The sequence below is a fragment of the Silurus meridionalis genome, chromosome 7, assembly GCF_014805685.1.
Source record: "Silurus meridionalis isolate SWU-2019-XX chromosome 7, ASM1480568v1, whole genome shotgun sequence".
Classification (NCBI taxonomy): domain Eukaryota; kingdom Metazoa; phylum Chordata; class Actinopteri; order Siluriformes; family Siluridae; genus Silurus; species Silurus meridionalis.
In genome coordinates, this window is record NC_060890.1 from 21651101 (window position 1) to 21678976 (window position 27876).

The following is a 27876-nucleotide window of genomic DNA, read 5'->3' on the forward strand; positions in this document are numbered from 1 at the left end:
TCAAGGAGTGCATTTCTTTTTCGACATCTTTCCCTGCTACATTTATCCCCTTTTTCCAGCATTTACCTACCATAATTTCCGGACTATAAAGCGCACCCATATATAAGCCGCTGAATTTGACAAAGATTTTTATTTTAAACATAAATAAGCCGCACCTGTGTATAAGCCTGTGTATAAGTGTCTACATTGAAACTAAAGAACTTTACACAGGCTTTAACGAAAGACAGTGTCTGTTACACGGTGTTACGGGTGAAATATGTTGTGGCTTCTTTAAGAGCAGAGCGGCATTTTGGGAATAGCCTGCCGCCGCATTTTTCCGCTATTACTGCATGTGTGCAAGACCGAGGAATATGTCCTTATTATTTGCTGATGCTCATTTCTAAGTTTCTTTGACTAACCCGTAACGCTGTTGCCAAGAAAAATAAAAAAGCACAAGTTTTGGAAACCTGTCTGTGCTTATATGATTTCATTTGCAACTGGAGTTAGTGAGCTCTCCCTTCACCCAGACTCAACGCGTTACAACGGCTTGTATCTAAACAGTAGCCTACCAAGAAAGTCATTGTTCACTGTCTTCCTCCTTCCTTTCACAACAATTTCTCTCGAGAGTTTATCTTTTGGCATCGTCGTGCGGCAAAAGAAAAATATTAAATGTGTGGTGAAGCTTTTCTCCCGATGCCGTGCAGCTCAGAACACAGGTGAGGTGCAAGTTTTTCGTTCGGAAATTTCATTGGTCTAATGATATGTCGCTCAGTTTTTTGGTTGAAGTTTGTGAAACCGGGAAAAACCCAGGAAAAATCCATAAATTAGCCGATTCGTTGTTTAAGCCGCACGGTTCAAAATGTGGGAAAAAAGCGGATTCTAGTCTGAAAAATACGGTAACTACCGAAAAGATTTGGTATAGGAAAATTTGTCGGTATGCCTGAACCGTACCACAGCCTGCTTCTCTTTGTCATCTGAGAACCACCACGACCAGGATAGTCACCGACTGTAGAACTTTTACTGTCTTATTGCTGATGAGCGTCTCATCACCGTACTGTGCACAAAGTCTTTTGTAGATATCCATGGGTTTTACACCTTCATTTACAAGAAACTTCTTTACCACATTCATGCACACACTGTTATCTGCCATCTTGATTAACGGCTCCCAGACTGGCCTTCGACATGTGTTCTGCCCATCAGTCATAGGACACACTAGCCAATTACTACTGCGTGTAGTACCACCACTAGCATTCATTTCCTCTTAGTATCTGTTGGTGCCTTACAGAAAAGAGGCTTTCTGAAGAGTCGCCGCAGGTATAATACAGGGACAGTCTTTCAACTTTTAATCACATTTATTCCTTTTTTTTTTTTGTGTGTGTGTTTGACATTTAGCCTTTTGCTTTTTGCTACATTACCTAAGGAAATACATGATTGTGTAATAATATTTACAGCAAGAACCAGTCGCCTGTCTGCTCAAATGCAGTCCACGCATCTCTGCGAGACGGGTTAGACATGTGTAAGGCTAAGGAATTTTTCAATTTCTTTTAAAAGCTTTCTAAGTTTTCTTTCTGTTCTCAGCCAAGGAAAAAAAAAAATAGCGTTCCCGGAAAAAAAAACACCTTTATGATGATCAAAAGGGTTTCTTTGACTTTGGGAGCACAAGGACACAGTCAGTCAGTCCGTCAGTCAGTCAGTCAGTCAGAAAAGACCTGGATAGTTTGACTTCTGCATTGATGTACAGCTTTACTGTGAAATTGAGTGCAACGAGTCAGATTGCTGCCGCAAGCCATAGGTGAGGAACGGACGGCTTGTGCTAACCCTGACCTGGCGATTACTTGTACTTGTTTGCATAGTGTCATATTTGCAAATCAGAAGATTGTACGATCGGAATCAAAAAACTTTATTGATCCCATTGGGACATTGTTGCAGTCACAGTAAAATTGAGGGTAAAGAATAAAGTAAAATAAATATGGCATTTAAATAAAATACATAATATATACATTTATATTAAGTGAAATGAAATGAGCAGAGTATCAGCATGAAATGTGTAGCAGCAGTGAAACAGATGACTGAAATGTCAGACTTCAATAAAAGTTCAAGAAAAAGTAGAGCGGGAGTCTGTGATGCAAATCAACATAAAGTGAAGCTACTCTTACTTTAAGCTCTGATACTACATCAGTCCTTTACCGATATTATTATACGTACTATTTTTGTTGGAGTTCATAGTTTATAGCTTTTTATGATTAAGTTTAATATCTGCTATCTCATTATAAAGAAAAGGAGAAAATTCCCAGTGATGTTAGGAAGATGGGTTCAGAATGCAGGGTCAGCCATGATACAGCGCCTCTGGTGCACAGAGGCTTAAGGGTCTTGCTTAAGGTCCCCGAAAAATGGAGACTTGGTGATACCAGGACTTTAACTCGTGACCAGTAACCCATAACCTTAACCACTGAGCTTTCACATCCCCTTATAACATATACTTCAAAATCTATAGCAATTGGCAGATGTTCATGTCCAGAGTAGACTCATAATGAGCTCATTTATACTCCTGAGCAATTAATAGTTAAGGGGCCATGCTTAGGGGCCCCTCAGTGGGAGCTACTTCTTCCCACTTGGTAACTTGATTGTCACCAATTCTTTTTTTTTTTTAGTGTTAAGACAAAAAAATTCACATTTTCCTGAAGCTGAGAAAACACAAAATGTAAACTTCGTTCTCCCGAAGATTTAATTTGTAACATTCACATGGTTCGACATTAAAGCAGTAAAATTCTTTTTAAGGCTGTCCAATAATGAAGAAATGTAAATAGAAATAGAATTTAAAAAAATAAACCAAATTAATTATAAAGTACAAAAGTGTAAAGTAGAAACTTGAAAGTGTAAAATATCTAAAAAAAATAAATCAATATTATTAAATATGTATACAAAATAAGACAGAAAGTGATGGCTATGGATATGACAGGGATATTGACAGAGGTCCAGATTTAAAGTGTCACAGTGTCCGTAAAGTGTTTCTGTGCTGTAAGTGTCACTGAGGTGTGCCAGTCCAGTGTTAACGTGCAAGTGTGCAAAAAATTAGCAATAGAAGAAAATGTAGACAGAGAGAAAATTCCAGGAATTTGGTGCTAGGTGGTTTCCTGCTTTAGATTCGGTAGATATGCATAGAAACAGCTTTACATCTGCGACCCTGGAGACTCCTTTTATCTCCTCACAAAAAACTTCAATGATGACATTTATTTTTAATTATCTTTTTACGTTGTGTGTCCAACATAAAAGTCCCTGTGTAAATGATTATTATGGAAGCCGTAACGTATTTACGATGGATATACAGTCAAATAAACTAAACTACACTACTGCTGTCAGAGCCACTGTAAGGGAAAATAGTAAACCAGTCAGAATGAGGAACTGAGTACTTCTGCGGTAGAATATTCACCATGCGCAATATAATTATAGCTGACATTTTAAAGATGCATGGCTCCACTGCTGTTCCATTTTAGTGAAGGGTTCCTTGGAAGGTGTCTGTTTCGGACAGCTTCTATGCCTCGGAAATGAAGCGCATGTTCAGAATGCAGCATAAATTCAGCTATCTTTGAAGTGTCCTTATTTCTTTTGCATAATTTTGATTATTGATCAAATTCCAAATGTTAGAAATGTGCAGGTGTTTTTCTTTTAAATATATGGTGTAAAAGTGGAATATGATCACATACCTATTAGTATATAGGTCACTCTCTTATAAGTTTTTTTTTTTTTTGGCAAGTTTGAAGCTTACAAAAGTTTTTAATCTGCACTGACTTTTGAGTTCTGCAATGTTATTTTCCCTGCTACTATTTCCTGGGACAAAAAGAAAAATGATCTCAGACATGATCTTCCATTGAAGGGGGAGTTGGGGTGGGGGTGGGGGGTGGATAAGGTGAGACTCAATTTGTCCGGTTTTGATTTGGAGCTCAAAGAAGTCAGACATGCGTGTGATTCTTTGGCACAGCACAGATTACTCTCCTTCCTGTGTCCCCTAAATCACCTGCTTCAGACCAGGTGAGGCATCAGTGAAGACTGGCTGGATAAGAACAATACTGAGAAAGAAAAAAAAAATTACAGCCATGACAATCTGAAAAGTGGATCTGTCTGAGCACTTGGCTCACGTCTGGTGGTGGTCTGGTTTGTTTTCGCTGTCAGCTGGGACTGTATTCTCAGACCTGAGAGGAGCTTTATAGGCCTGATTACTGAGCTCATTCGGATATAGCATGTAGTGTGTTATGATTCAAATATAATCTTAGCGCTTGCTTTTCTATAAGTAGTATGTATGCTTTTTGAATCTACAGTTAGATTTACAGCATTTCTCCAACAGTAGGAGCAAAAGTGTTATGGAGGAATAACAGAATAACTGTTGTTTATTCATTTGATCAAAGACAAATGCAAGTCAGAGGAGGCTGAGCTATAACTCCTTATCAAGATATTCTAAGCCTATAAGCATTTTCAAATGTATTATTTTTAAATATTATATAAACTAGATACACATCAGGCTATGCTAATATAAGTAAAAAGTTGGCAATAGACAGTGTATTTTGGACAAAAAAATTTAATCTCAGATCCCAAATGTTTTTTTTTCCTTTTTCCTCTCTCTTCAGTAGCTTTTAGCAGAGAGTTTTTGATATCGAAGGTTCATAGGAAAAACATTCCTGTCAAGAATTCCTTCAGAGAACAGTGGACATGTTTTTATTTCATTTTGTTTTTATTTCTTTGTTGTAATCACCTTTTCTGTCACTGCTTTAGTTTCCCATTGTGTTCGGTTTGTCAGGTTTACATCCTTTGCCACAGTGTTAGAGTTAAAGTCCTGGTTTATAATTCCTCATCTTTGGTTTTTGTCATTTTGGATTTGCTTTTTTAAATGCTGGCTGGTGTTTTTTTTGGACTTTTCAAGAAAATGCCATTCATATGCCCTCTGTTCTTTTACCGCTTGTTACATTTCTCATAAAAGCAGTTATTTTGGTCCGTCAGACTTTTGTATTGTAAGGTTTTTATCCTACTGAATTAGTGTATAGTGTGTTTTTAATGCCAACTGAGATTTTACCATGTGGCTTAAGTAATATGTGGAATCATAAAGGGTATTAGGTTAATACAGCGTTAAAAATCTTACATTTTTACAAATTTTCAATTAGCCTAAATCAGAAATGTATTTTCTTATGTGGTGCAATTCAGAATTCTGTGATTTGAAGAGCAGATATGCTGGTAGCAGATAACGTTTTATTTTCTGCTAGTCTTATAAGAGTCAGGATCCAAACATTCTTTTTTCTTTTATTGAAAAGAAATCACCATCACTTCTCCTTTGGTCCTCATTCCCCTTCTCTTAACTATTGCTATTGTAGCCAAGTACCATCTATTCAGGGAACATGCTGAGTGCTGAGGCACTGTATCCTTTGGAGCAAACATGTATCAGGTCATAAATAAAAGATTCTTAAAAAAACAAACAACAATCAAGGGCCTGTAATAAATGAATGGGTGAGTCAGCCACGCCTGTGCTTCCTGTTCTACCACTGACTCAATACATATAACGCACAATTGTCAGACATATGAGAACAAAAATACTGACGTGACTAAATTTAACCAGCCATCAATTTTCCGGCTCAGGGATGATACACAACACTCTTGGCATTCAAACATGATGTCTTAAATACTAATTAGCAGTTATTTTTTGCTCAGGATTTTGGCTGTTGCAGCACAAAACTTAGAAATCCAGACTATTACTTTACAAAGATCTGCTAAAAATCCTATAGTCTACCACAGTGGTGGACAGTAACGAAGTAAACATAATTCGTTACTGTACTTACCTAGCTTTTTCACGTGTCTGTAAATTACTAAAGTATTTTCATTTGGGGACATTTAACTTTTTACTCAACTACATTTTGCAAAATCAGTCTTTTCTTTTTATTTATAAACTTTCTTTCGGCTTCTACCATTAGGGGTCGCCAAAGCAGATCATCCGTATTCATGATCCGCATGTTTGATTAGGCACGTTTTGGCGCTGGATGCCCTTCATAACGCAACCCTCCCCATTTATCCGGGCTTGGGACCGGCACTAAGAGTGCACTGGCTTGTGCAACCCTAATGGCTGGGGTTGGTTCACTGACCAGAGATCGAACCCGGGCCGTTGGTCAATCACACAGCAAGCCACCAATCACCGTAGAGCTCTGTTTTAAACTTGTTTTGTTTGCCTACTTAGCACGAACATACAGTTCAGCATCAGTTCAACAGCAACCAGAACACTTAGAGAGTAATAAATGATAGAAGAAACTTCTGTTTTCAACTTGCCACAACACCTGTGGCCTCATTTGCACTATTTCTCTTGAAGTAGTTGTGTGTTGTCCTTTAAGGGGAGTTAACCTTTAAGTATTCGGTTTGCATATGTTATTTAATATTCTCAGGTTTAATTTGTAAAATATCATTGGATGATGTCACTTCCTGTTTGGTCACTTCCTGTTGGATCCCTTCCTGCTAGTTTTTCGGTTCAGCATGTAAAACAAGAAGAAAGTTTTGCTCTCGTTAAATATTATTGCTTCAGCTTTAAACCACAGAGACGCAATGCCGTGAGTTGATTTTTCTCTCTTTAGATAGGGAATGTGATGTTTGATCAGATGTTGTAAACTGTTGTTTGCTACGTGTGTACAAGCAATGCTAGTAGCTTGTGTTATTGCTACAAGTGAATTGGGGTTAGTTACTTATAATGGTGTGTTTATCAAAACATAGGCTCTGAATGTTTTGATATTTCATTCTATATTATATGTAATGTTTTATTACAGTTTTCACCACATGTTAATGAGGAGGTCACAGTAAATGGTCAACCTTACTACGACTCTGTCTTCATTGGCTACTTGGTTTATCTTGGTGTTTAGTCAGAGTTTCAACACACTGTACGAGAACACTACAGTGAAAAGGCAAGTTGATGTTTGAAGTGTTCAATATGGCAACGAGCAGCAAGTCGTCTGTGTGCAGCGCTAGGAGTAGCAGGTCATGTGCTTCATCAGCAAGCGCAGCTCACGCCCGAGCCAGAGCCGAAGCCGCTAAAGTGAGAGCGACGTACACCAGCCAAGAAGCTAAACTGAAAATGGAAAGGGCTACACGAGAAGCTCAAAATCAGCTGGAAACCGTTAGAATTAACACAGAGTTGGAAATGTTAATGCTACAACGTGAAGCTGATGCAGCCTCAGTGGAGGCACAAGTGCTAGAAGATGCTGAACTAGCAATGCATGCTGAAGCTGGATCTGAATCGGAGAAAGTTAGAATAGAACGTACCAGTGAATATGTCAATTCTTAAACCAACCTTCAGGGTTTGCCTTCATTTTCAAACTTATCGGCCTTACCTGTCGCTCCTCCAGTCCACACTGACTCACAAAACATAACATCGCAGAGCTTCATAACATGGAATTCACCTGTAAAAGATCTCTTTCTTACACAGTCTATTAACAACAAGCCAAAGAGCGAGAAAACAGATATCATGCATCTACCTGCACCAAACTTACCTGATGTGCCTGAAAGTGGGATGAAATCTGAAGATAAGAAAAGAAGCTCCATCATGAACGGCCATGCAAAGTCATGTGTTCCTCGATACAGTCCTCCAGCTAGCACACCACATCACACGGAGCCACTGGCAAAGTATTTAGCACGACGAGACCTTGTTAATTCAGGACTGTACGAATTTGATGATAAGCCTGAGAATTATCGATCATGGTATTCCTCATTCACCAGTGCAGCTCATGAAGTTCACCTCACAGCAGCCCAAGAATTGGATCTCATGATAAAATGGTTGGGAAAAGAATCTGGCGAACAGGTGAAGTGCATCCGCTCAGTACATGCCAGCAACCCTAATCTTGCCTTACGCAAAGCATGGGAAAGGCTATGTGAGTCTTATGCTGCACCAGAAATTATTGAAAAGTCACTGTTTCAGCGGTTGGACAGTTTTCCAAGAATTTCAGCTAAAGAGCACAACAAATTACGTGAACTAGGTGATTTGCTTACGGAAATCCAAGGTGCAAAGGAAGATGGTTATCTCTCAGGTCTTTCATACCTTGACACCGGAAGTGGAATTGGACCAATTGTAGACAAGCTTCCGTACGAGCTTCAAGAAAAGTGGATGACCTCAGGGTCATGGTACAAAAAACAAAATCATGGTCACTTTCCTCTCTTTGAACATTTTTGCAATTTCGTGTGCTATGAGGCAAAGAAGCGAAACGACCCTTGCTTTATGCTCCAAAACAGCGTTACAGTAACCACAAAACCAGATAGACCCATTGGGAAGAGTTTTCGTACCCACAAACCTATCTCAGTGCACAAAACAGATGTGAGTGCAGCTAATGATGACCCTAACAAAAGCTGTCCGATACACAATAAACCACACCCCTTGAAACGGTGTAGAGCATTCAGGAACAAACTTCTCGACGACAGAAAGGCCTTCCTCAAAGAGAAAGGAATATGTTTTAAATGCTGCTCTTCAGTTTCTCACCTTGCAAGGGAATGTAAGTCTTCCGTAAAGTGCACAGAATGTGGCAGCAACACTCACGATGAGGCCATGCACCCTGGCCCACCACCGCAAACCGCTCGGGCTCCTTCATCATCACAAGAGGATGGCGGGGAGAAAGATGATCATTCCAACATGACTGCTGTCAGTACAAACTGCACAAAGGTTTGCGGTCCAGGACAGTGGAGCCGCTCATGCTCAAAAATCTGCCTCGTAAAGCTTTTCCCCAAGGGTTTTAAAGACATGGCAATCAAAGCTTATGTAATTTTGGACGACCAAAGTAATCGTTCATTAGCCAGACCAGAGTTCTTTGAGCTGTTTAACGTGGAGAGTGAACAATTCTCATATCATCTCAGAACTTGCTCCGGCATTGTTGAGACATCGGGCAAGAAAGCAGAAGGATTTCAAATTGAGTCACTGGATGGAAGAGTTCTCATCTATCTTCCTCCACTCATTGAGTGTCATGAGATTTTGAATAACCGGTCTGAGATCCCAACACCGAGTGCAGTTCTTCACCAGCCTCATCTCCGGCATATTGCTAAGCACATTCCAGAACTAGAAGCAGAGATACTACTTCTATTAGGAAGGGACGTCATAAGGGCCCACAAAGTCAGGCAGCAGGTCAGTGGACCAACCAATGCCCCCTTCACTCAACGACTGGACCTTGGCTGGGTAGTAATAGGAGAAGTAAGTAAGAGGTAACGTACATAAGTCAACAGTCAACACGTTTAAGACCAACATACTGGAAGGTGGTCGCCTCCATTTTTCAACCCTGTACAAGCTTTATCCAGGTCAAGGAGATGCAGCAAAACTGTAATAGGTCTTGTAAACCCACTGAGAAGCTGCTGGGTCAGACAGTGTTCAACAGAACTGAGCATGACAACAAACCTGCCCCATCCATAGAAGACATAGCTTTCTTGAAAATAATGGCTGCAAACGTCTATAGAGACGATGCCAACAGCTGGGTAGCTCCTCTACCATTTAGAGAACCACGCAAGCATTTGCCAAACAATAGAGAGCAAGTTGTTAATCGTTTCAGATCCCTGCAACGTACCCTGAAGAGGAAACCTGAGATGCAGAAACAGTATGTGGAATTCATGAATAAGATCTTTGCCAATGGACATGCCGAGGTAGCACCACCACTGAGAGAAGAAGAAGAATGCTGGTACCTTCCGACATTTGGGGTCTACCATCCACAAAAACCCGATCAGATCAGGGTGGTGTTTGACTCCAGTGCCCGATACTCTGGCGTCTCTCTTAACGATGTGCTCCTTACGGGCCCTGACCTCAACAACTCTCTTGTGGGCGTCCTGCTACGTTTTCGGAAAGAGAGAATTGCAATCCTAACGGACATCAAGCAGATGTTCTACTGTTTCTTGGTGCGTAAAGACGATCGCAACTTCCTGCGTTTTCTTTGGCACAAGGACAATGACATGAACAAAGAAATTGTTGAGTATAGGATGAAGGTTCACGTTTTTGGCAATAGGCCATCTCCTGCGGTGGCCATTTATGGGCTACGTCGAGCCATCAGAGAAGGCTCAAGGGAACATGGAGTAGACACTGTCAAGTTTGTGGAAAGACATTTCTATGTTGACGACGGTTTGGTATCTGTACCTTCTGAAGCTGAGGCGATAGATTTGCTTCGACGTACACAGGCCTCGCTTGCAGAGTCAAACCTCCACCTGCATAAGTTTGCATCAAACTTTCAGATTGTCATGGAAGCTCTTCCACCCGAAGATTGTGCTTCAGTAATCAAGGACTTAGATCTGAGTGGAGAAACTTCACCTACGCAACGAAGTTTAGGTCTCTTGTGGGAGATATCAGCAGACAGATTCACTTACTCCGCATCGACTAATAACAAACCATTCACCCGCCGTGGAGTTCTCTCCACTGTTAACAGTGTTTTCGATCCTCTGGGTCTACTGGCACCTGTCACGATCCAGGGAAGATCTCTTCTCAGAGAACTCACCTCTGAACCTTCAGCCTGGGACACACCCCTCCCAGATGACAAATTAAGCAAATGGGAAATCTGAAGAGATTCTCTTCAAGACCTCAAACAGCTTCATGTTCAGCGTACATACACAACGACCTCACTCACTAAAGTAGTACACACAGAATTATGCGTGTTCTCAGATGCATCTACCAAGGCCATAGGTGCTGTGGCATATCTAAAAACACTTCAGAAAGATGGTCAAGTTGAAGTAGGTTTTGTAATGGGCAAGGCGAAGCTAGCACCCCTGTCTGAACCCACCATCCCAAGGCTTGAATTATGTGCTGCTGTCTTAGCAGTAGAGATGGCAGATCTCATCCAGGAAGAACTGGATCTAAAGTTTAATGACATAAGTTTCTTTACAGACAGCAAAGTAGTGCTTGGTTACATCTAAAACGATTCTATGTGTATGTCCACAATAGAGTTCAACGTATCTGTCAATCTTCAAGACCGGAGCAGTGGCACTATGTGCGTACAGAACAAAACCCTGCAGATCACGCTTCAAGATCAGTGGTAGCATCCCGTCTGGTCCCTCGTTCCTATGTCAGCCATCCGCAGAGAAAACACAAACAAGTGAGATGTTCGAGCTTGTTGAACCTGACAAGGACACAGAAATCAGACCACAAGTACAAACTTGTACTACTTATCTGGAAGAACCAGAGATCACCTCTAACCGATTCCAACGGTTTCCCACCTTCACCTCGCTAGTAAGAGGAGTAGCATTTCTGGTTCACATAGCAAAGTCCTTCAAACACACAAACCAAAATAGCAGTTGCAAAGGTTGGCACAAATGTGACTTACCTCGAACCCAGGATGAAAGGGATCAAGCAAAAAATGTTATCCTTAAAGCAACACAAAAGGCTGCGTTTGCAAAAGAACTGTCGGCTCTTGAAGCTAACCAAGTACTATTTAAAAGTAGCCGCTTGCTAAAACTCAGCCCGATCATGGAGAATGGTCTCATTTGTGTTGGAGGACGACTAAACTACTCTAAATTTGCAACTGAAAGAACGAACCCAATAATTCTATCTAAAGATAGTCACATATCCCTACTGCTCACTCGTCATTACCATGAGCAAGTGAAACATCAAGGCTGTCACTTGACGGAAGGAGCAATCAGGGCAGCGGGACTGTGGATATTGGGAGGCAAGGTGCTGATCAATTCAGTACTTCACAAATGCATTACTTGTCGCAAGCTGCGTGGGAAACTGGTGGAACAACGTATGGCAGACTTGCCACTTGAACGTCTCAAGATCTGCCCCCCCCTTTACATATGTGGGGCTTGATGTTTTTGGACCCTGGTCTGTAAGACCAGACGCACTAGAGGAGGACAAGCGGAGAGCAAACGGTGGGCCATCATGTTCTGCTGTATGAGTTCAAGGGCTGTGCATGTGGAGGTAATAGAATCTATGGACACATCGAGCTGCATAAATGCTATCAGGCGGTTCTTTGCACTCAGAGGCCCTGCGAAACAGCTTCGTTCCGATTGTGGCACCAATCTCATCGGAGCATGCAGGGAGCTTGAAATGGACAGAATGGTGCAAAAGTACCTTGGTGAGCAAGGATGCAGCTGGGAATTTAACCCACCACACAGTTCTCACATGGGAGGTTCGTGGGAGTGCATCATTGGCATTGCCAGAACAATCCTGGATTCAATGTTTGTGCAGCTGAACTCTCGCTTAACTCACGAAGTCCTTTGTACACTAATGGCAGAAGTTACTGCTATCATCAACGCACGACCACTCTTGCCTGTGTCTGCAGACCCAGAACAGCCTTTCATACTTTCACCATCAATGCTCATCACACAGAAGACCGGAGTCCCACCTCCTCCCGGGAATTTTTCAGACAAGGATTTGTACACAAAGCACAACTCGCAACTTGTACAACTCGCTGGAGACGTGAATACCTTCCTTGCTTGCAACACAGGCAGAAATGGACAGTACCGCACAGAAACCTTCAAGTTGGAGATTTAGTTCTGCTTAGAGACAAGCAAATTGCCCGCAAATCTCTGCCACATTCCCAGGGAAGGATGGATATATAAGAAAGGTTGAGGTGACAACAGTTGAGCAAGGAACTGCAAAGAACTTTTTAAGGCCAATCGGAGAGGTCATTCTACTTCTTCCTAAAGACTGATCTAGACGCTAAAGTTTAGTGTTCTTGAATTCATAGTGACCCCTAAAAGGTCAGGCGGGGAGTGTGTTGTCCTTTAAGGGGAGTTAACCTTTAAGTATTCGGTTTGCATATGTTATTTAATATTCTCAGGTTTAATTTGTAAAATATCATTGGATGATGTCACTTTCTGTTTGGTCACTTCCTGTTAGATCCCTTCCTGCTAGTTTTTTGGTTTAGCATGTAAAACAAGAAGAAAGTTTTGCTCTCGTTAAATATTATTGCTTCAGCTTTAAACCACAGAGACGCAATGCCGTGAGTTGATTTTTCTCTCTTTAGATAGGGAATGTGATGTTTGATCAGATGTTGTAAACTGTTGTTTGCTACGTGTGTACAAGCAATGCTAGTAGCTCGTGTTATTGCTACAAGTGAATTGGTTTTAGTTCTTATAATGGTGTGTTTATCGAAACATAGGCTCTGAATGTTTTGATATTTCATTCTATATTGTATGTAATGTTTTATTACAGTTTTCACCACATGTTAATGAGGAAGTCATAGTAAATGGTCAACCTTACTACGACTCTGTCTTCATTGGCTACTTGGTTTATCTTGGTGTTTAGTCAGAGTTCCAACACACTGTACGAGAACACTACAAGTTGAAAAGAAGGTTTTAGGTTCATAATAATTTGAATAGATATCAAATAGTGTTTGACTCATTAACATTATTCTATTAATAAAGTAAAGAGTATTTTGTAGAGAATAAGAGTATTTTCACATAAACTGAGTTGATTAAGCAGAGTGTGACAAAAATTATAATAGGAACATTATGGCTATAATAAATCATGTACATTTGAAGGCAAATACTTTTGTACTTTTACTTAAGCGAAAGTTTATTGGGAGCACTTTTACTTTTACTGGAATAATATTTTACATAGTGTATCTCTACTTTAACTCAAGTACATGGTTTTTCTACTTTGTCCACCACTGTTTTACCGCAGTAACGCAAGAATTTAATGAATACGCATAAATTAATGCGTTCCTCAAATCATGAGCTAAATTCTAAATAAAAAAAAGCAAAAACAAGACTCTAAATATACAGTGAGGAAAATAAGTATTTGAACACCCTGCTATTTTGCAAGTTCTCCCACTTAGAAATCATGGAGGGGTCTGAAATTGTCATCGTAGGTGCATGTTCACTGTGAGAGACATAATCTAAAAAAAAAAAACAGAAATCACAATGTATGATTTTTTTAACTATTTATTTGTATGATACAGCTGCAAATAAGTATTTGAACACCTGAGAAAGTCAATGTTAATATTTGGTACAGTAGCCTTTGTTTGCAATTACAGAGGTCAAACGTTTCCTGTAGTTTTTCACCAGGTTTGCACACACTGCAGGAGGATTTTGGCCCTCCTCCACACAGATCTTCTCTAGATCAGTCAGGTTTCTGGCCTGTCGCTGAGAAACACGGAGTTTGAGCTCCCGCCAAAGATTCTCTATTGGGTTTAGGTCTGGAGACTGGCTAGGCCACGCCAGAACCTTGATATGCTTCTAACAGAGCCACTCCTTGGTTATCCTGGCTGTGTGCTTGGTCATTGTCATGTTGGAAGACCCAGCCTCGACCCATCTTCAATGCTCTAACTAAGGGAAGGAGGTTGTTCCCCAAAATCTCGCAATACATGGCCCCGGTCATCCTCTCCTTAATACTGTGCAGTCGCCCTGTCCCATGTGCAGAAAAACACCCCCAAAGCATGATGCTACCACCCCCATGCTTCACAGTAGGGATGGTGTTCTTGGGATGGTACTCATCATTCTTCTTCCTCCAAACACGTTTAGTGGAATTATGACCCAAAAGTTCTATTTTGGTCTCATCTGACCACATGACTTTCTCCCATGACTCCTCTGGATCATCCAAATGGTCATTGGCAAACTTAAGACGTGCCTGGACATGTGCTGGTTTAAGCAGGGGAACCTTCCGTGCCATGCATGATTTCAAACCATGATGTCTTAGTGTATTACCAACAGTAACCTTGGAAACGGTGGTCCCAGCTCTTTTCAGGTCATTGACCAGCTCCTCCCGTGTAGTTCTGGGCTGATTTCTCACCTTCCTTAGGATCATTGAGACCCCACGAGGTGAGATCTTGCATGGAGCCCCAGTCCGAGGGAGATTGACAGTCATGTTTAGCTTCTTCCATTTTCTAATGATTGCTCCAACAGTGGACCTTTTTCACCAAGCTGCTTGGCAATTTCCCGTAGCCCTTTCCAGCCTTGTGGAGGTGTACAATTTTGTCTCTAGTGTCTTTGGACAGCTCTTTGGTCTTGGCCATGTTAGTAGTTGGATTCTTACTGATTGTATGGTGTGGACAGGTGTCTTTATGCAGCTAACGACCTCAAACAGGTGCATCTAATTTAGGATAATAAATGTAGTGGAGGTGGACATTTTAAAGGCAGACTAACAGGTCTTTAGGGGTCAGAATTCTAGCTGATAGACAGGTGTTCAAATACTTATTTGCAGCTGTATCATACAAATAAATAGTTTAAAAATCATATATTGTGATTTCTGGATTATTTTTTTTTAGATTATGTCTCTCACAGTGGACATGCACCTACGATGACAATTTCAGACCCCTCCATGATTTCTAAGTGGGAGAACTTGCAAAACAGCAGGGTGTTCAAATACTTATTTTCCTCACTGTATATTAAATGTCAGCACCAGTGTAATTAAAAATCACAACTGTGCCAAAATTCTGCATAACAATTGCTCCACTAGTGGAAATACAGAATATGGACAACACCTGTCCATATGATTCGTTTGTGCCAAATGTAAACTATATCTTCATGGAGCTCAATTTGTTCACAGGGGCATTGTCGTGCTGGAAAAGGTTTGGATCTCCTAGTTCAAATAAAGGCAAAATTTAATCGCATTCAAAGACATCCTATACAATTGTGTATGTAGCCACATACAGTATGGCTAGAACATCAGGTATTCCATATAGCTTTGTTCATATACAGTATTGTAGCTACTGAGGAAGCTTCAACGGTTGTAGCTTGACGGTTAGCTGACTATGTAGCTCACATGTATTTGTAGATTCGTGCTAACCATGTCCCTTGTGGAATTCCTGGAAGCGTCCTAATTCATGTTTATCTCAATCTTCTGATATCAGATTACATGTATATAAGGAATGTATCATTTGCCTCACCTGCTGATAAAATCTAGAAGTAGACAGCAAGAAGTAGACAGCGATTTCAGGCAAGTAGAGTGGGAAATGTTCCAGGTGGTTATATTAAATATAAGCATCCATGGAACTCTACTTGACAAATAAAATTAGTGGATCGGAACTAACTGCTGTATAAACCACTCATCAGGAATCCTCAAGAACCCAGTTTGCTTTTGGTGTAACTGTTACTATCGCTTTGTTTCACCAAAAGCACAAAGGTCCAAGACTTTTTTCTTAATGGACCTTTCTGTTATTCCTGTATTGATGCGTCAGCTTGCTTCGCTGTTGCAAATTAGCCAGCTTTTCCTAAACAGCTGTTGCTGTTCAAATCATCATTAAGACAGATGTGTGTTCAGATGGGTGAACATCTGCCAGCTCTGAATGTAACAAGCTCCTGTTAGCCAATACAGTTCTACAAAACATTGAATGAATGACATCAAATAAATTATGAGTCATTAATTCTAACTGACGGTTCTTGGCAAATTTACGCACGCAAGTTATTATAGGGTTGGATGTCAAATTGATTTCCGACGAAGTGCACAAACTTAAACCTGTTGAGTCATGTAAAATATGGAGTACCGCTTTGCTGCAGGTCCATGTCCATCATCTGGTATTGTTTTGTGAAATCTGCATGGGTAGTGTTGTGCTATTGTATTTGGTAGAAGTAAAAGAAAAAAATTACACAGTAAACAATTTCTTGTCTTAAATTCACAAGTGCTTCATGTAAGAATGTTCATTTTTCAGGGATTCGCTTTTTTTTTGCAAATACATGCTTACTATGATAGTCTTTATGCTAATATATTCTCACAACATCCCTATACACATTAACTGTATCTGTGTACACTAGGGATAAAAACGATTTCTTGAGTAACTCGAGTAATTCGAATACTAAAACGGTTAGTCTATTTAACTACAAACAGAGCACCTATGGACCATTATTGCTGATGCACCACCTGCTAAACTCTGGACCGCTTTGGGGTTATAAAAGTCCATGAAAGGTTGTAATGCGCTATGTGTGCAGCCAATTCCCCTTCTCGCCTTTTGTGTTTCCACTCGTGCATACACTTGTGCATACAGAGAGTTTAATCACTTTCACCCGTCAAGTTCGTTTTTTTATAATCACAACCTTCAAGTGGAAATTGGCGTATGCACTTTTTGGTGTAATTCTGTGTAATAATAACCCTTTCGCACTTTTGTACCTTGCTCTGGATAAGGGCGTCTGCTAAATGCCACAAATGTAATGTAAATGGTGTAGTTTTGTGGGTATGCCATGTTTATGAATGAGATCCATGGACAGGTAAAAGACAGAAGATGCTGCAGAATGAAAAATGGAGGAATGGAGATAAACAGCGAGGGGTAAGGAGAGGTTTCAGGCCAAAGAACACAACAGAAAGTTTCCAAGAAAGTTTGGGATCATTACAAACTAAAATATAAAGAAAAGACCATACAGCGCGTTGACCTTTTTAAAACTAATTTCAAATAGATTTTTATATTTATGCTTTTTTATTTATTTATATATTTGTATTTGCATTTCGATGTAATATGACAAATGCTGTAAATGGGTTTAGTTTTCACTGATATTCTTGTGTGCAATTTCAGCAATAAAAATGTACATTTTTCTAAAAAAGACACAAATTACTTGTTCATTTTAAGAGACCCGTCTTATTTTGTATATTTAGTGTTGCACTTTGATGAAGATAAAGTACTTGTGGCATCATGAAACGAAAAATACAATAAAGGATACTCATAACTATTGAGCAGCATACAGTAGCTCCATTCTGACTTCTAACACATGGCCCTTTCACAAACAAGCCATTGTAGTGCAAAAATAAAAGATGCAGCTCTAGCTCTACCATGTTAATCTGTTTTCTATGTTACTCTTAGGACACACATCAGTCTCCATAGTGTGATATCTAAATAATAAAAGTATAGCACAGCTATTATATATAAATAAATTGGTTTTGAGCGATTTAAATATGTTAAAAACGATGCATTGCGAAACAAATGCCAACTTGTATCCGATGCACACTTTTTAAAATCAAAGCATCACATCGTTACCTTTTATGCCGATGCGCCGATGCGAATCGGTGATTCTTACCATCCAGAAAGTTTAAATCCCAGGATAGCCAGGAATCCACTTATATCCATGTGAAGGAATGTACAGGTTTTGTCTATTTAAGTGACATGCCCTGTATGCGGTTTACTCTTAATAAAAGATATCCTAAGTGGTTTGGCTGTACAGTGAATGTAGATACACGTTGTCCAGCCCAAATTATTCACAGAGGAGTCCCAAATAGATTTAGTCAGATCATGAGGGTTTAACCTTTAAATAAAATAATATATTTATATTTGTATTTATAGCAGTGGCAGGCCTGTCCAGCAAGGTCTTTTCTGCATGTATTTATTTAATAATTTACAATAGTCTATTCTTTTCATTTCACCACATTTCTCTTGGTTGTGCTGCTTCCGGTAGTGTGTGTTTAGGTTCGAGTTTCTATCCAATCATATTTCAGCCATTATATTAAAGAATGAGGCCCTCAGAATCAACAGTGTAAGTGTCTGTAGTGTAAAATACATGTAGTTTGAAGAAGTTGGTGACACCACAGCGGGACCATCTAGCAGGCACACAATAACGTTGACATTTTCACATTCTTTGATTGGATGGTCAGAGTGTGCACTAGTCAGAGTTTGCAAACCGCATCTGTAGCAAACTGCAACATTTTTATTCCTATTACAACCCCAATTCCAAAAAAGTTAGGAGACTGTGTAAAATGTAAATTAAAACAGAATGCTATGAACGGCTCTATCGATGTTAAACGGTATATACAGTGCAACCTTATTTTGACTCTCTCCTTCTGATGCTTTCTTTTTCAAGGGGAATTGTACATGTACTGTACTGTAAACTCATATGTCATATGTTTTATTTCGAGAGTTACTCTTAGTCCGGTTCCAAATGAAAAGTCGCTAACTATAGAGATTGCGAGTGTCAAGGTCACGAGTATCGAGGTTCCACTGTACAGGTTTTAGAGCAACAAATTCTTCCATTCAGAATGTCTTTTTCAGGGGAGGCCTGAGCATGACTCAATATTACAGTAGCATGACTTTGTAGTAGACGAGTTCGGGTGCTGACCTGGTCTGAACTGATCTGCTGTCTAGACCTTTCACCAATTAAAAACATTTGGGGCATCATGAAATGAAAAATACAACAAAGGATACCCAGAACTGTTTAGCAGCTAGAATCTTGTATCAGAAACATACAGTATGGGACAACATTCCTCTCCTAAAACTTGATCTCAGATGTATAATGATCTCAGATGTATACAGACAGAAGATGTGATGTTACACTATGGTAAACATGGCCCTGTCCTAACATTTTTGAGACCTGTTGCAACCATTAAATAATACAAATTATTAATTTATACATTTGACATGTTGTTTTTGTTTTATTTTGAATAGAATATGTATTTGAGATTTGCATTTTACACCGTGTCCCAACTTTTTTTGAATTAATGTACAAATTATGTCAAAGCAACAACAAAATTGGCGGAAATCATCTTCTGATTATCCTGGACAAAATAATATTGGAAACGGTTTGCCCAGAACGGGCCAAAAAATTTTGTTCAATGGTGGCTTTCAAACAGGAAGTAAGGTTTGTGCACTGCGAGAAAACCTGAAAGATTATACAACAAGTCTCGAGGTTATGAAATACATTTTGTGCCATCACTAAAGCTCCAAGGTTACAATAACATGCTAAAAATGCTTCAGATATCATGTTGGTTTCTCTTCCTCCTAATTTTCACCCAATTTCAAAGTATCATACTGACATTTGTTTATCTAGACTTTGACTCTCCCAGTCAGTGAATTCCTTTCTGTGATAGGCAATAAATGTAGTTTTTGTTTTTTATGTGTGTTTCATCAATTCTGGCTGCTTGCCCCATAAAAAAATTATTATATATTTATAACAGCACACCTGCAAATGTTTTATTCCATACATATTTCAGACATAAGGCAATGAAGCTGAGGTTTTCCAGATTACCATTTTATATTAAAAGCCCTTAATTTTTGTAGTCTTCAATCTCAGTGACTAGGCAGGTTGTGTAGTTGAGGCACTCTTCCTTACTCTACGAGATAAAAGGTTGTGTTTTGGTCAGAGACAAACTGATTTGATTCGCTCTTGCTGAATAGACAGCAGTGATCTCTCAACGACACCGTTCATATTCTCTCGTGCACCTGCGAATCAACATGTCCTCGCAGTTTACAGCGAGACTTATGCACAAAAACGTTTAATAATGGCTCTTTTTGTAATCAAAAGGAAGAAAAATCAAAAGTAGCCTTGGCACCCTTTCAATTTATTAATTTGGGGGGTAGTTTAATGTAAAAAAATTTATATATATTATATAATTATATATATATATATATATATTTGAAAAAGACTGTATTCAGACAGAGAAAAAAATGATCAACAAAACATTATTCTTAGCTATGTCTCGGTATGATACACATGGAGAGACAGGATAAAACGTTGGACTGAACACCACTTCTTCTAGGCTTTAATTGTGAGCAATCCAGTATAGAGTATAAACTGTATATCAATATTTGCTCACTTAATATTTACCATTTGCCATCACCAAAGCGACTGATCAAACAACTTTATCTGGACTGTTTAATGTAATATTACCTGATAATCGCTAGTTTTCAAATAAATGCCACATGAGGGGTCAGACCTTTGATTGGACATTATACAATTTAAGGCTAAAAATAGCAGCATGCCGGAGATGCTGTGTGCTGGTGTGTGTGTGAGTGTGCGGGTGTGTGTCATTTTTATATACTAATTTGCCAGGTGTTTTTTTGTTGTATTTGTTTTTCATTGAAAGTGACATATAATTGAGCTGAGCAAGAGTCTTTGGCAGGGCAGAGATTTAAACTCACAACCTTGTCATTAGGAGTCTAATCTACACCCACGCTGCATTGTGGGAAATTTGATTTCACAAGCAGGAGCAGAGCTATCTGGGTAAAAGGATACAGTTCAGTATAGTAGCTTAAGTGCTTAACGCATTGGACTTTGGATCCAAATGTTGTGATTTTAAATCTCAGCCACACCAAACTGCCTCTCCTGGGCCCCTGAGCAAGTTCCTTAACCTCGTAGCTGTTCAGTTGTATGAATGAGATAAATGTATGTCACTTTGGATAACGGCATCCAACAAATGGGTTATATGTAAATGGTTCCAAGATTAAATAAAGGTCATATCTATACTAAATGCTTTTTGTTTCTACCGTGATGTTCCTTGCACCAGTTTTGTTTTTGTTTATTAGTGGTATGCCTTGCGTTATTTTCAGCAGCTGCATGAAGAATTAATGTAAAAACATGTTTGTTGTCAGGGATCCACCAGCCACACCCTCGCCAAACCCCCCAATCACTTCAAGCAGCTCACCTACTTACTGATCATCCACACCTGGTCCAAATCAGTCACCACACTATAATAACCCCGTTTACCCACAAGCTCATTGTCCGTTCTACAGCTTAGGCTTATGAACCTTTCGGACTACCCAAGCTACTCCGTTTGGTTTCTCTTAGCGTGCAAGATTCTGTGTGTTTTTTGCTCTCACTCTGCCACAGTTTTCTCCTGGTTTAGTTTAGCCTGGTTTGGTGCTATTTTTCGTGTTTTCTGTCTTGCTCTTTTTTGTTTCTCATTAAATGGCCGTCGTTGAATTCACTCCGGTTTCCAGTACGTTTTTTGCGCCTGACATTTGTTGAGATCTGTTTTTTTCTTTTGCCTAGTAATAGCTGATGGCAAGCACAGCAGGAGTAAATAAGAATAAATGACAGCTAATTTGTTTATATTGCTATTATAAAAAAATATATTAGTAATGTTAGTTCTTTCTTTCTTCTTTCGTTCTTACTAACAAATGAAATAAAATTTGTTTATTTAATCCTAACAATGCGAGAGCCGTTATTCATTCTCACTAGCTATAACAATATTAGCAATGCTGTCTGTTTGGGGGGGCTTCATCTTTTCTTTCTCATCCTTTCAATCACAGCCAGCTGTGGGCATCTGTGAGCTTATCTAGGAAGAATTGGGTTAGATTTCCGCTTTCCTCTGATGGTTTGATGCTGCACTGCTGTGGTAAGAACAACTGTTGTGGTTGACTGGCTTTACATGTCCCACAGGAAGCATGGTAAGCACACCACCAAAGAAGTGGTATCTCAATGGTTAAGACTCTGGATTACTGATTGAAAGGTTGGTGGTTCAAGCTGGAGACCTGCACTCCCGCGGGACCCAATGCAAACCAGTGCGGCGCTGGACAAGATTTAATTGGTGAATGCGGGTGCGGGCGATAAAATACTCATGTGTGTGTCATTTGTGGGACTCCCACAAAATGGTCTTTAAAATATCAAATAAAGACTAAAATACTAAAAACAAATAAACTGTTATGTATCTACTGCATAAAAGCAACAATGGCAACTAAAATAAAATAATAAAATAACAATGTACATGCACAAGTTCGGAAGCGAACTCTCGCGTGGTTCATGCGCGGTAACTACTAGAACACACAATGGCAGGACAGCGGAGAATCACTAAGTGCTACAGATATTACTTTATTATTAAAGAAATGTCTTTAGTTCAAGCCCCAGTATCGTTTAACTGCCATTCTTAGGCCCTTGAACAAAGCTTTTAACCCTCTGTCCTCAAGGGGCACAGTATCATGGCTGGCCCAGTGCTCTGACCCCAGCTTCTTAATATTGCTGGGATATGTGGAGAAAGAATTTCACTGTGCTGTAATGTACATGTGGCATCTAAAAGCACCTTTATCTTTTTTTGTGTGTTTGCTCTGCCTCGGTGGAAGTTGATGGTTTTTGACAGGTTCCAGTGTTTCTCAAAACTGATTGACTTACAACTAAGCATTTCAGGGTTAAGGGCCTTGCTCAAGAGCATAGCAGTGGGAGCTTGGTAGTGCTGGGATTTGAACTCATGACCTTCCAATTTGAAGGCCAATGCCTTAACCACCAAGCTGCCACTTCCTATTCATTACAATAAAGGGAGCTAATGCCTCTTGTTGGACACGTCACACGGTGCAGTCAAATTGCACTAACTTTAAAACTGTTAAACTATCAATCCATCTATCCATTTTTACTAGCTCTTATAATAAACAGGGTCACATGGTGACCCAGATCCTATCCCAGGGACCTTGGGTTAAAATTGGTGGACCCCCTGGATAAGGTGTCAACCCATGAGAGGGCACAATCATACCCCCATTTACATACTAATGTTTAAAATCTGAATTTTTCTCTGAAATGCCATTTAGCAATAATGATTGTGGACTGAGAGGAGGAAACCAGAGAACCCTGAAGAAATTCTTGAAGCAAAGGAATGAATAAAGCATGCAAATACCATGCACACAGGGCAAAGGCAGGAGTCAAACCCAGGAAATGTAAGGCAAACGTGCTAACCACTAAACAGCCCTGCTCCTAACTTTGCTATAAAACATCTTAGATTGCATTTATATCTGAAAGCCGTGGAGCGATCTGTGATTCAGCGAGCTGCCCCTGTTCGCTGGCAGGAGCTTTATGACAGATTCTGTCGCCACGTTCGGGGAGTTTGGCAGCATCCGAGTTTGCATTAGAGAGCGAGCTGCAGGATAAGTGCACTTCAGAGGAGAGCGAGACAGCAGGAACATGCTGATCGAATTTAACTCAATCTTTACCCTCCTAGAAGTGTTGGCTGTGTGCAGTGCTGTGCTTTAGTTAAGCAACTTTGTAACACCGAGTGTTTGTGTGTTTTTTTTGGCTAATTACTAGTGCGGGTTATGACCTAACAGTACATATTATCATAGATTTACATGAGCCATAAGTAGCTGATTAGACATTCAAATGTATTTTTGGAGGCTAAAATTTCAATGTTGGTTATTAAATGATTTCATTTGTGGTGTTTTCTAAAGCTTTTACTATAGTGTGACAGCTCTGGGTTGGTTTCTTTTCAGAACATAAACTACAATGATCTTTAGCTACTGTATGATTGTTCAATCGTAACAAAACAAAATCGGAGCAAAAGTGCGGTAAAAATTACTAATTACTAATACCACAGCTCTGGGGTACCAGGGACGATCCCAAGCTCTGGTTGGGATCAGTTGCTCAGTGGATAAGATGTTTGACTTCTGATTAGAAGGTCATTGGTTTAAACCACAGCACCACTAAGCTGCCACTGCTGTGCCCTTGAACAAAGCCCTTAACCCTCAATTGCTCACTTGTATAACTGAGATAATTGTATAATTGAATAAGAGCATCTGCCAAATATCATAAATGTAAATGGTTGTCAGTGTGCAGTTTTAAATGTTGTTCCTGTTTCTCTGAAGGATTCCTTTTGGGTTTCATGATTATGGAAATATGGCTTACATGGCGGTAAATTGTATCTTCTATGGGAAGACAATGTGTGTTTGCATAAAGCATTGTAATCAGTTTAAAAGTCCAATCCGAATGAAAATGCTCCATATAAACACCTTAATCTGAATAAAATTGCCCAAACTGAATGAAATTGTGATCAGTTTTGAGAGGGGTGGTATAAAACCTTCCTATAAACCGAACAAAATAAAAATTCTGCCATGCAAATGCTTTAAACCGATTACTGCCATTGATAAGATGCATTTCTTGAGGGACAAAATGCGCCTCCTCAAATCTCCGTTCAATTTTGGATGCCTCTCGTCAACTGGCTTCCGTATCAGATCTCATATCAGCTCATTCATCATTCCCTTGCAGAAGATGTACACGAACTTTTTAATGTGCTCTTGTGCACACCTAATTGATTTGCCAAATCAAGGTATTCTGCACAGCTTCCGAGTTTGTATAATACAACCGCGGCACACATAATTAGGGCCATAAACCACTCTGCTAGTCTACAAAAACGTCATGTGAATGACTGAAAGTTTAAGTTTTCTAAATTCTAAAATCTTGTGCCCACCAGTCCTTATTTCAGATCTTCATCCATTTGCTTCTGCTTTTTTGGAGGAGGGAGGGGTAGGATTGAGATGCTCTTTAGAGATGCACAGCCACCAAAAAGCTCAGCTTCCTGCATCCATCTTTTCTTCACACCTTCCATCAGTAGTTCACCTACAAATTCACATTGCTGCTTGATTAAGAGCAACACTTTACAATTAAAATAGCACGCATAAGAAATAATGGAACTCCATGTAGACAGTAATAAAATATGGCAAATGCAAACACCATATCAAATTAGATAATGTCTCATGAAAACAGTCCACTACATTATCTGTGGAAAATAAAACATTGTACTGTAAGGTACTGTATGTAGACACATATAGCCATCTGACAAATTAAAATAAAACCCACCATAATGTATGTTAGGAAGATGTTTGGGTAACCAGATCAGTGATGTTCCGTCTATGAATGGCTGCACTGCTTTGGCAGGACCATGTACAGATAATAAATGAGCGATGAGCCACGTTTATCACCTTCATCTGCCTAGCAAAATATCATATAAAATGTATTTTTAATGTGCAAGTAAGTAAATAAATTCAAATCAATTTGATATAAAGGTAGTTTTTGCAGTCAATTTTGTCTTATCTCAGTCAGACGGGAACCGCAGTTTACAGCAAGCACACCACTACCTGCAAATATGGCCGACACGAATAGCAATTCCCAAGCAGGTCTTGTTAATTACACATGCATGCACGCACACGCGCACACACACACACACACACACACACACTATTCGAGAGACCTTTACATTCAGACTCATTACAAAGTAACACTTTGTGACCTGTTCCATAGACTTCATGAGTAGTAAATACCACCTATTGATATCTTGCAAAGCTGTTTTTTGCCCCTCTGGTCATTGTCTGGCTATTGCTTGTTTTTTTATTTCAGTTTTGACTTTTGAATGGAATTATTCCTCCTGACTGGTTTGAACTGCACTTCCATGCAGAATTTTTCCCACCTACACATGACTCCTTATTCTTCTAAAATAATTGTCTGTCTGTCTGCATCCATCTTTCAATCTATCCTTTCTATCCATCCATCAATCCATCCATCTATCTACCAATCAGAGAGGGCATACATGCTTTCCAAAACACATGAAGCCATCTACATCTTTTCACACTCCTGCTTTTGCTGTGCAACAAACTTAAAGGAAAGTGCTTTCTGCCCTCTTCCACATACATGAGCTTAAAGCTGCACACAATTTGGATAGTATTGCTTTGATTAACAGAGGGTAGATTATGCTTTTCCCTCCTACCCAGACAGAATGACCAAATGTTGCTCTATTGGATCAGACACGGTTGGCTGTGAAACGGTTCAGGATAAGTCTAATTTTTTTCAGAAGTGTTCACAAAATCAACCAATGGGTTCAAAACATTGTTGCATAAATTGTTTACAATTTTCTGCAACTGCACAGGAAAGATAAAGATTCTTCATACAAAAGGCTCTTTCAAAGTCAGATATGATGAGCAGCAATTATAGGGGACGAAGTAATGTGTGTTAATTAACCATAACGTTGTGAATGCCTGTGGGGGAAGTCTGAGTTTTTTATTGGCTGTATATTTAAGCATTCTTGCTTTGTCGCTTTTTGTATCAAAGGAAATAACGTAATGAAAGCAGTTCTTGCTATAAAGGCGGCTGTTCGGAAATTTTTTGTTGAAGGTTAGCTTGTAACAAAGGTCAGCATGTTTTCGGTCTAGGCTTTGAAAGATTCTTATGCTGTCCTTTACATGCAAATGTGAGAATATATGTACATTTTTTATGACTTTCAAATTAAATCAAATGTTCAGGCTCATATTAGGACTATTCAACAAAAAAGTGTGTCCGTCTCAGCTTTTAGTATGTGTCCCTCAAATATATTCATGAACTCAGCACTTTTTATGTTGTTGTGTCGTCCAGGTCACGCATGTGATGTGTGTCAGTTAGGACAGTGTCTAAGGGGCAAGAAGTGGACACTGCCCATAGTGGACACTGCCGAGGCGGGACCCTGTAGATGTCATCCTCTACATCAGGTAGGTCCATCTCCATGGTCCTCACACTGCTTTACTGGGTTTTCAAAGGCAGCTTTTGTTGTATTTTCAATGCATCACTTTTTAGCAAACTATTGAGTCATATCCAGAAAAAAAGTGATTACAGCAAAGATCTTACATTTGCATAATGTGAAGGAGACACAAAGCTTAAATCGGTATAAAAAAAAGGAAAATTCACTACTCTTGCATAATGCTAACTGGGATTTTTGATCCTTTAGATGACAACTCTGGTTGATAAATCCTGCCAGATGTTGTATTTTAAATATAAATGAGAGATTTCTCTCTGGGATGCAGGTGCAGGTAGTTCGTGAGTTACAATGGTTTAACTTACGATTTTTTTTATTTTGACGATGACATAATGATACAACAAAAGAAACATGGTTTCTCAACTTTCCACTTCAGGATGTCTCACAGGTGCTCAATAGTGTTCAGGTCTGAAGACATACTTGACCACTCCATCACCTTCACCTTTACCTTCACCTTCCTCAGCAAGGCAGTTGTCATCTTGGCGTGTGTTTGGGGTCGTTATTAAACTGGAAAAGGTCCATTTGGCCCAGTTTCTGAAGAAAGGCCATCATCTTCTGCTTTAGAATGTCACAGTACATGTTGGAATCAATGTTTTCCTCAATAAACCACAGCTCCACAGTACCAGCAGCACTCATGCAGCCTTAGACCATGATGCTACCACCACCATGCTTGACTGTACGCAAGAGACAATTTTCTTGGTTCTTCTCACCAGGGCGTCACCACACATGCTGGACACCATCTGAGCCAAACCAGTTTATCTTAATCTCATCAGACCACAGGACATGGTTCCAGTAATTCATGCTCTTGGACAGGTTGTCTTCAGTAAACTGTTTGCAGGCTTTCTTGTGAGCAGCTTCAGAAGAGGCTTCCTTCTGGGACGACTGCCATGTAAACCGACTTGTTACAGTGTATGGCGTATAGTCTGACCACTGAAATAAACTGCAACCTCTAAAGCAATGCTGCAGCACTCATGCTTCTGTTATTTTGAAGCAGCTTTTGCACTTAACTTCTTAGATGGACCCTTGCGAGG

General features: G+C 39.7%; 1 protein-coding gene across 2 annotated transcripts in view; it reads left to right on the top strand.

Moving 5' to 3' along the window:
- chrm3b (cholinergic receptor, muscarinic 3b) overlaps positions 1 to 27876 on the top strand; it is a 144828-nt gene that overhangs the window by 23624 nt on the left and 93328 nt on the right. Inside the window, exon 2 of one of the 2 annotated variants that reach the window (XM_046854572.1) lies at positions 26689 to 26801. The exons of the other annotated variant lie outside the window; for it this stretch is intronic. The gene's annotated coding sequence lies outside the window, so the exon portion shown is untranslated. The remainder of the gene's footprint in view (positions 1 to 26688; positions 26802 to 27876) is intronic. 2 annotated transcript variants of the gene reach the window in all.